General features: G+C 38.6%; 1 long non-coding RNA gene across 1 annotated transcript; it reads right to left on the bottom strand.

Moving 5' to 3' along the window:
• Window positions 1-4,329: 4,329 nt before the first annotated feature.
• LOC107516353 lies at window positions 4,330-8,285 on the bottom strand. The gene is made up of 3 exons (XR_001598283.2): window positions 8,113-8,285; window positions 5,066-5,131; window positions 4,330-4,591 (listed from the first exon to the last, which is right to left on the bottom strand). It is a non-coding gene; the product is annotated as an uncharacterized LOC107516353 (long non-coding RNA).

Genomic DNA, 8,285 nt, shown 5'->3' with positions numbered 1-8,285 from the left:
TACATACATGAGATCCTAGTGCCTGGCATTTGTCCCCATTTAGAAAAGCAAGAATCCTTTATTTTGGCATCAATGGAAGACAGCCAGTCAGCCACAGATCCTGGAAAAAGTGGCATCAGCTGCTGTCTGGAACTAGACCAAAGTTTTGGGTCCTAGCTAACACTGTGTCCAGATTTGCATGCGCCTTCCCGTTTTCTCGGATTGCATCCAGACTTACTAATATAATCTCCAGAAGCTGGTTCCAACATGGCTAACAAACATGTTTAAATGAGCAAAGGGAATTTCAGGACACAGATGGCTTATGAGAGAGAACCATTTCGTGAGAACCAAGGTGCCCCTCGAATCAATTCACTCTCCCTCTCTGGCATTGGCAGTCAAGAGGAATATCTGAAATGATGCCAGAATAGTCCTATTATTGAAACTGGGCTCCAGACAATAAAGGGACAGAGAAAGCTACAGAAACTAGTTTAAAACATAAGGCCAGAGCATCTAGATTTCAATACACAAACTTACATTCTCCCTAGAAAGTGAACTTCATAATGACAGAATTTTGTCTTTTTTGTTCATGGATTTATTCCAAAGGTAAGAAAAAATGCATGATACATCATAGGCACTCAATAAATATTTTTTGAACAGATTCATTAAATGTAAAAGAAGAATTGGGAAAATGATACATTCAACAATTATGTATTAAACACTTAATCTATGTATATCACTGAGTTAGGAGCAAAACAGAAACTCAGGGAAGGATTAAAAAACAAACTTGCCTCCTGGAGAAGCTGACATACACACAATGAAAACCTGAGTTCCCAGCAATGACCCAGACAGCAAATACTCTTGGAGTTCAGAAGAGGGAGAAACATGTCTATTTAGGTGAAACAGGTGGCCATAAGAAGGAAGGAGATTTGGGGCTGCGTGTTGAAGGATGGTATACAAGATTCCTAGGACTGCTGTAGAAAATTACCACAAACTAAGTGGCTTGAAACAACAGAAATTTATTTCTCATACAGTTCTGGAGTCTAGATGTCTGAAATCAAGTTGTTGGCAGGGCCACGTTCCTTCCAACGTCTCTGGGCGAGTACTCTTCCTTTCCTCTTCCAGGTACTGGTGGATCCTCATGTTCCTTGGCTTGTGCCAACATAACTCCAGTCTCTGCCTCTGCCTTCACATGGCCTTCTTCCTAGTGTCACCCTGTGTCTTTTTCTTTTATAAGGATACTTTCCTTGGTTTTAGGACCTACACAGTATGATCTCATTTTGAGCCTTAATTACATCTACAAAGACCCTATTTCCGAATAAAGTCACATCCTATGGCTCCATGATATGAATTTTGGGGTGATACTATTCAACTCACTACAAATAGGTAAAACAGTGATGACAAACAAACAAACAAATAAACAAACAAAAAAAAATTTTAACCACAGAGGGTTTTTATTTGAGATCAGAATTCCCCAAAACCAATGTTCAGCCAAACACTGAAAGCTTTCTGAATCCAAACTGTAGAGCAACCCCTGATGAATACACAGGAAAATGGAAAACTTGAAATTGTAGGGTTCCCGATAGACATGTAATCTTCTGAACTAAATTTCCAAAAACTGAAAACAATTTAAAAGCCACATGGCATGCATAAAATTAGAATTTTTGCTTCAAAATTGTATTTGAGCTTTACATGGGCCACTAACAATTTAAAGCTCAAATAATTAAAAGTATAGAGTCTGATGTAGATTCCTGGTTCCTTAACTTACTTGCTCTGTGATTTGGGGCATATTACAGCCCTTCTTCATGACTGCTTTTCCTTATCAGTGAAATAGGGATAACAAAACTGCCAGTCTCCTGGGGTTATGTAAACAAAACCTCAGTCCTGTGTTTTTCCTTTACTCTTACACTACTACCATGACTCACAACTTCAGATACCAGATGCGTGTGGGGGAGGGGGATGGGGAGATTCCCCACAACAAGCAATTCTCTGTGACACCAGCTGAGTGTCCTATCATTTAACTCAGTTCTTACACTATTTACCTGGATAGCATCAGATTCCACAGGTAAGGGTTCAGTACCACAAGACTGCCCCTCTCCACTTCAGTACCAATCACAAGTCCAACCTGTGCTTCTGACAAATCGGCTATCCATAGGAGATTTGCATGACTCCCTTCTTGGGTTCGATTATTATGCTAGAGCAGCTCACAGAAGTCAGGAAAACAGTTCTTATTGTTTACGAGTTTATTATAAAAGGGTATAATAAAGATACAGATGAACATCCAGATGGAAGAGATGCAAAGGGCAAGGTATGTGGGAAAGGGCACAGAGCTTCCATGCCCTGTCTGAGAATCCCACTCTCCCAGCATCTCCACGTGTTCACCAACCTGGAAGCTCCCTTAACCCTGTACTTTCAGGGGTTTTATGGACGCTTCCTCATGGAGGTATGACCAATTATTAACTCCATTTCCAGGCCCTCTCCCCTCTCTAGATAACTGAGGGTGGGGCTGAAAATTCCAAGTTTCTAATCAAGGCTTAGTCTTTCAGGAGCCCACCAAGAGTCACCTCCAGAACAAAAGACACTGCTATCACCCAGGAAATTCCAAGAGACATCCTTAGAATTGAATTACTTGGAATTTTGACTAGAGTCAAAGATCAAATATCAGAACAAAAGATACTCCTAGTAATCTCATTACTTAGGAAATCACAAGGGTTTTAGGAGCTCTGTGCCAGGAACTAGGAGGGAGACCAATGTATACATTTTCTATTGCCTCCCAGGTTGCTATAAAAATGAAAGGAGACAATGCATGTAGAATGCTCAGTCTAGGACCTGGTTTGTAGAAACAGCTCAATAAACGTTGTCTCATTACTTTAAGACGTTGACAGCAGTGGAGAATAGATTTGATCAGGGAATGGAGAGAGTTATAAAACTAGAGATGAAGAAAATATTATAAGAGCCAAGCAAAAGATTGTTTACATTCAGGAAGAAAAAAATAATTTATGGTTTCCAAGGACTAAGCTATATTCATACTAACTATAATATCTAGAGGGGAGGTTCTCAAAGTATGGTTTGAGGACATCTGGGAACTCCTAAAACTCTTCAAGGGAGCCTGTGAGGCCTTTTTCGCTCATTTTCTTATGGAGGTTCTGTGGAGTTTTCTAGACGCTTCATGACATGTGATGTCACACCTGATTGAATGCAGAAACATATACAAAAATCCATCTGTCTTTTATTAAGCCAGACATTAGTGATACTTGCAAAAATTTAAAACAATGACCTTTCTATTGTTAAATTTTCTTGAAAATATTTATGTTAAAATATGCATTTATTATTATTTTAAAATGAGTAAAGAAATTGAAATATTAACTATTTCTGTTTTAATTTTGGATATAGTAAATATCAATAGATGTAACCCACATAAACAATAATTTTTAATAACATAAAGTTTCCAAACCCAAAAATTTGGAGAATCTGTAGTCTAGAGAAGCACATGACATGCCATGGGGCTTAACGGCTTTGCCCCAACATACCAGTCAATCATTGGATAGAAGTGGGCTCCAGCTGTTCAGAGATTATTATCTCATAGAATAATTTTTAGGAATTTTAAGGGGAAAGCAATGTAGAATCAAAGTTTCTACAGTATATCTATTTCCTTTCCTTCTGGGCAATTGTTCCAAAAAAGGCACAGTTCCACTGGTTGTAAAGATCAGCAATCCGCCCAACATAGTTCAAACAAAGAGGAACACAAAGGCCACTGCTGAACACTCAGAATGTGACATACATCTGTGCTCTAAGTTTTCAGCTTAAACTCTCCTTATATCTCATTATTTCTTGCTTTGTTTGTATTGGAATTGCCCATTTCATTTGTCATAAATTGAAAACCACTCAGAAGTTAGGTCACCTCTTTGCTTTTTGTTGTCATTGTAATGGTTTTGAAACTGTTGACATTTCCTCCCATGGTATAAATGGTCATATTTTATAGCATGTGACACCATCCTACCTGGCCACAGCATCCTACCTGGAACTGGATACTTAATTCAAGGGTAACCCGTCCATGGCTGATCAATGACATGTATTCTTTGATAGTCTGATAATGGCCTCCCTATCCAACTCATAAAAATCACCTATTTTAGGTAGGCCTCCAGAGCAGCATGCTCAGAATTCTCTGATGATTAAAAAAAAAAAAAAACAAAAAAACAAAACACACACACACACACACACACACACACACACACACACACACACACAAGGGGCTGGATTTAAAAGACAGATTTCCAGGCCTCTGTCTTGGAGGTTCTGATTCAGGCGTTTGAATGCGGCCTGTGAATGAGTTTGTTAAACAAGACCCCAGGTGTGTCTATCATCAAGGACATTTGGAACACAGCAGCTTATTTTTTAAAGGCATTGGGAAGTCCTAGGTATGGAAAAGAACATGGATTTTGTAACTTCAGTAACCATACCAGCTACCTGGATCCTCTGTTTATGTTCTAGGTAGATCTGGCCTGGGGCCCAGGAATCGCCAGTTTACTTCTCCAGGTGACTGCTGTATACACTCAACTTTGAGAACAGCCAAGAGTAAGATGGTGACATCGGATTATTTTGCTTCTAAGATTCCCTGCCATGAAAAAAAGGGAATTTTTTTTAAAATGAAAGATAAGTAATGGAGTAAGAAAATTTTGGCACAGACTCTGCTATCTTTGCTATGGGGAGAATGAAACATGATGAAGAGCCTTAAGGAACTTAAGGACAGTTCTGGAATACTTAGGGCCTGAGGCTGAGGTCAGGCTGAGGCAGAAGGGTCACTGACAGAGAAGCTCCATTCCTTTCCTCCTTTATGGCAGGTCCTTGGTCCAAATGTCACCAGATGCTACCACCCCAGCTCTAACACTGAGCATGTACCTAACTGACTAGAACTGGTTGGAACATGACATTGTAGGTGCCTTTGTGAACTGCAGCTGGACTCAGTCTTGTTGAAGACAGCAAATTGCACCCTAGAGGTTCTGGGTTCCTGTAATCTTATTTATCTCATATCTGCGCACAGCCCACGCAGGCTGAAAGTCAGGATGCCAGTTCTGAGCAAGGTATTTACCTTTACTATCAGATCATATCGCCTATTTTCCAAAAAGATCCAATTACATGTTGCTTATTCTTCTTCCTGGAAAACAACTTAATCACTTATGCCAGCTTGATTTGATGTAATAGTATTTGTTTCTCCCACTAGAAAAGCATTCTTTGGTCACCTCTCAGAATTCACGGTGAACCTCTATCTCCTAGTTTTCTTATTCCCAATCACAGTGTCTTGGGTCTGAACCCAAAGGCTCCATAATAAGTTTTATGTTTCTCAGTACTATCTATCCCCACCTATCAAACTATATATTGACCTACTTATTTTGTTTTCTGCCTCCCTCTTCTAGAAAGCAGGTTCCACATAGTTTTGGGCATAGTTTTGATCTGTTTTGTTCTCTAAGTCTAAAAAGATACCCGGTTTTTAGTAGGTCCTTAGTAAATATTTGTTGAAGGGATGAATAAATGGGTTTTATCTCTGACCAGTTTGGGAAGGGGAGGGTAGCATGGCTTAAAGCGTGCTGAGCAGAGGGAGCAGGAGATTGTGGTGGGTTTTAGAGTCCAAGGTCAGAGGAGGAACATAATTTAATGAATAAGAGATGTCATGAGCAAAGCGACAGTCTGAACCAAGGTTTAGCATAGAGGAACTTCCATGCCCTAATCCTGGATAAACACGTAGTACTAAGACTGAAGGGGGCAGTGGACAAGGTTGGAATGGTGGAGCCCAGAGAGTGAACCTATGGTCAGAGGGTGAGCAGGAGGGGAAGGGTGTGGCAGACACAGGAGCAGAGTTTTATATCTGAAAGACCAAATTCTGCTTCCTGCTGGTTTCCCTTTGTAAAAGGTAAGGCTTTAAAACCTGGTTTTAGTTTTTGTTTTTTAATTTATGTGGAGAAGTAGCAAGTTATTATTGGCATTAGATAAATTAACGTGGAAACTTCTGAGTGTAAGGAAATACAATACAAGATGGGGTAAACTTACCATTTTCCCCATTTATTATATCATACAGCCTGATAAATTCATAACTACTATGAAACTTTGAATCTCAGAGTATTTATTATATATGTTTTACTTTTTATTTTTAAACAATTTCATTTTCACAGGAAAGTTGAAAAAAAAATTTCTGTATGCCAGATTTCCCAAATGTTAACATTCACCATGTTTAACTTACCATTCTCTGTGTATACTTTTTTCTGAACTATTTGAGAGTAACCATTTGAGAGTAAATGTCCCTAACATTTTTTGTGTATTTCCTAAAAACAGGACTTTTTTTAAATAACAAAGTATAATGATCAAGCTCAAGAAATTAACACTGACCTACTACTACTATATTCTAATCTACGAGCCTTATTCAAATGTTGCCAATTGTCCTACCAACATCTTTACAGCAACTTGCAGGAATGGGCCTGTACTGCAACTCCCTTCTGTTTCAGTCACTGGCTGGGAGCAGCTCAGCAGGGATGCCATGGTAGATCCAGACACCTGGGCTGTCAGTGAGCTCTCCTCCCACAGACAGAAATCTGGGCGGAAATTTCCATGGCTGCCACAGGAAGTCTTCTTGTGACAAAACAAGCAAGGCCAAGAGCATCCCAGAGGTCATCCTGAACAGGGTTGGACTATTAAATCTGTGCTAGCAACTGCCTACCTCTAGACCTCCTGCTAGGCCAGAAACATAAACTACTTTGCACTTAAGCCACTGTTAAGTCAAGTTTTTGTTGTTGTTTTTGTTGCTGTTATGTTCAAAAGTATTCCTAACTGACGCAATCCTCTAAAAGTGGTAATACTAGATTTTTATACCTATGTATGCACATATGCGCATATACATATATGCACATACATGTTCAAATTGCTTTCAAGAAAAAAAATTAATGAATGGACTATATAATACATGAGTGCACCTGTTTCCCCTCAGCATATTCCATTTATTTTTTACCTCAATTTATTTTGATAATTTTAAAAGGCATAACACCTTTCTTTAACAACAGTTCTCACAGGATCACATAATATGAGAGTAAGAAGAAACCTGAGTGATTATCTCATCTAAATTCCTTCGCAGTACATGTAATTTTAAGGAATGTGTTTACAAGTAACAGAAGTAGTCACAAAAGGGAAAAAGTGATGCAAGAGCAGGTAGGAGAGCCGTTGAACCCAGGTAAATGTGTTTCAATTATCTCAAACCAAAATGTCAAAGTCTGTACTCATAATGTGTTCATAAAACATTTTCCTACAATATTTGTTATAGTCAGAATCAGTACACTCATTTTTACAGATAATAGTAAAACTTTAAAGAAATTTACACTGATAAAGTTTTACTATGTCATTATATCAATATAGTATGGTGGGGAGAAAGAAGTAAGTTCTTTGATGTTGGACTCAGTCAATTTTATTGTAGCTCTACCACCTGCTAGGGCTGTACCCTTGGGCAAAGGATTTGTTCTTTCTTTGCCTTAGTTTCTTCATCTATAAAATTGAAATGATATAATAGTTATACTATTACATAATAGATATAAAGTTGCTATGAAAATTAAATGAATTGATATGTATAAACATTTAGAACATGTTAGCTATTATGATGATGATGATGTGATATGTTAAGCCACATGCCTTGTTTATGCCATAGAAATGAATGTGGATTAGTAAATTATCCTAGCATTTATTGGCCTTGGAATGTCCACTGCAAGGCTTAATGCATTTTGTGCTCTATCTTTCACTGGGTCTGACTGGGCCCCAGTTCCTTGTCTTTCCATTGCTGACAGGAAGTTGGACTTTAGATCTTTGTACTTTAGGAACTTTTGAACATGAAATTGCGACAAATGGAGGTCAGTTTATTCTGTGAGACTTTGTTCATGTTGCTATGGAAATTGATCCCTTTTCCAACCTTCTGTCCACACCCTCCCGTTCAGAGTAACTGCTCCTTAGTAGACTTAAAAGACACAGAGAATACCCTCAGAAGCATCTAAACATCTGAACTAGGGCCTGAGGCTTTCCGTGTAGTCCATTCTGATTTTTATAGATCATTTCTCTAGAACTCATGAAATACTGCAACTCTATATTAATAAGCGAAGTCTATACCTTGAAAGGGCAAATGTGGTCCAAGTGTCGGTCCAGCTGAGGTGTTATTCATTCATGAAGGCAACAGAAATACATTCTCAGTTTTCAAGGACCCACCTTCATAGCAGTTCTGAAAAAATCATTTTAAGGCATACTCAGCAAAGTGGAAATACAGTAAGCTTAATAATGGAAAA

This window comes from Rousettus aegyptiacus, unplaced genomic scaffold (genome assembly GCF_014176215.1).
Source record: "Rousettus aegyptiacus isolate mRouAeg1 unplaced genomic scaffold, mRouAeg1.p scaffold_m13_p_10, whole genome shotgun sequence".
Classification (NCBI taxonomy): domain Eukaryota; kingdom Metazoa; phylum Chordata; class Mammalia; order Chiroptera; family Pteropodidae; genus Rousettus; species Rousettus aegyptiacus.
The sequence above is the reverse complement of the archived record's forward strand: the minus strand, read 5'-3'. Positions and strand labels throughout refer to the sequence as shown.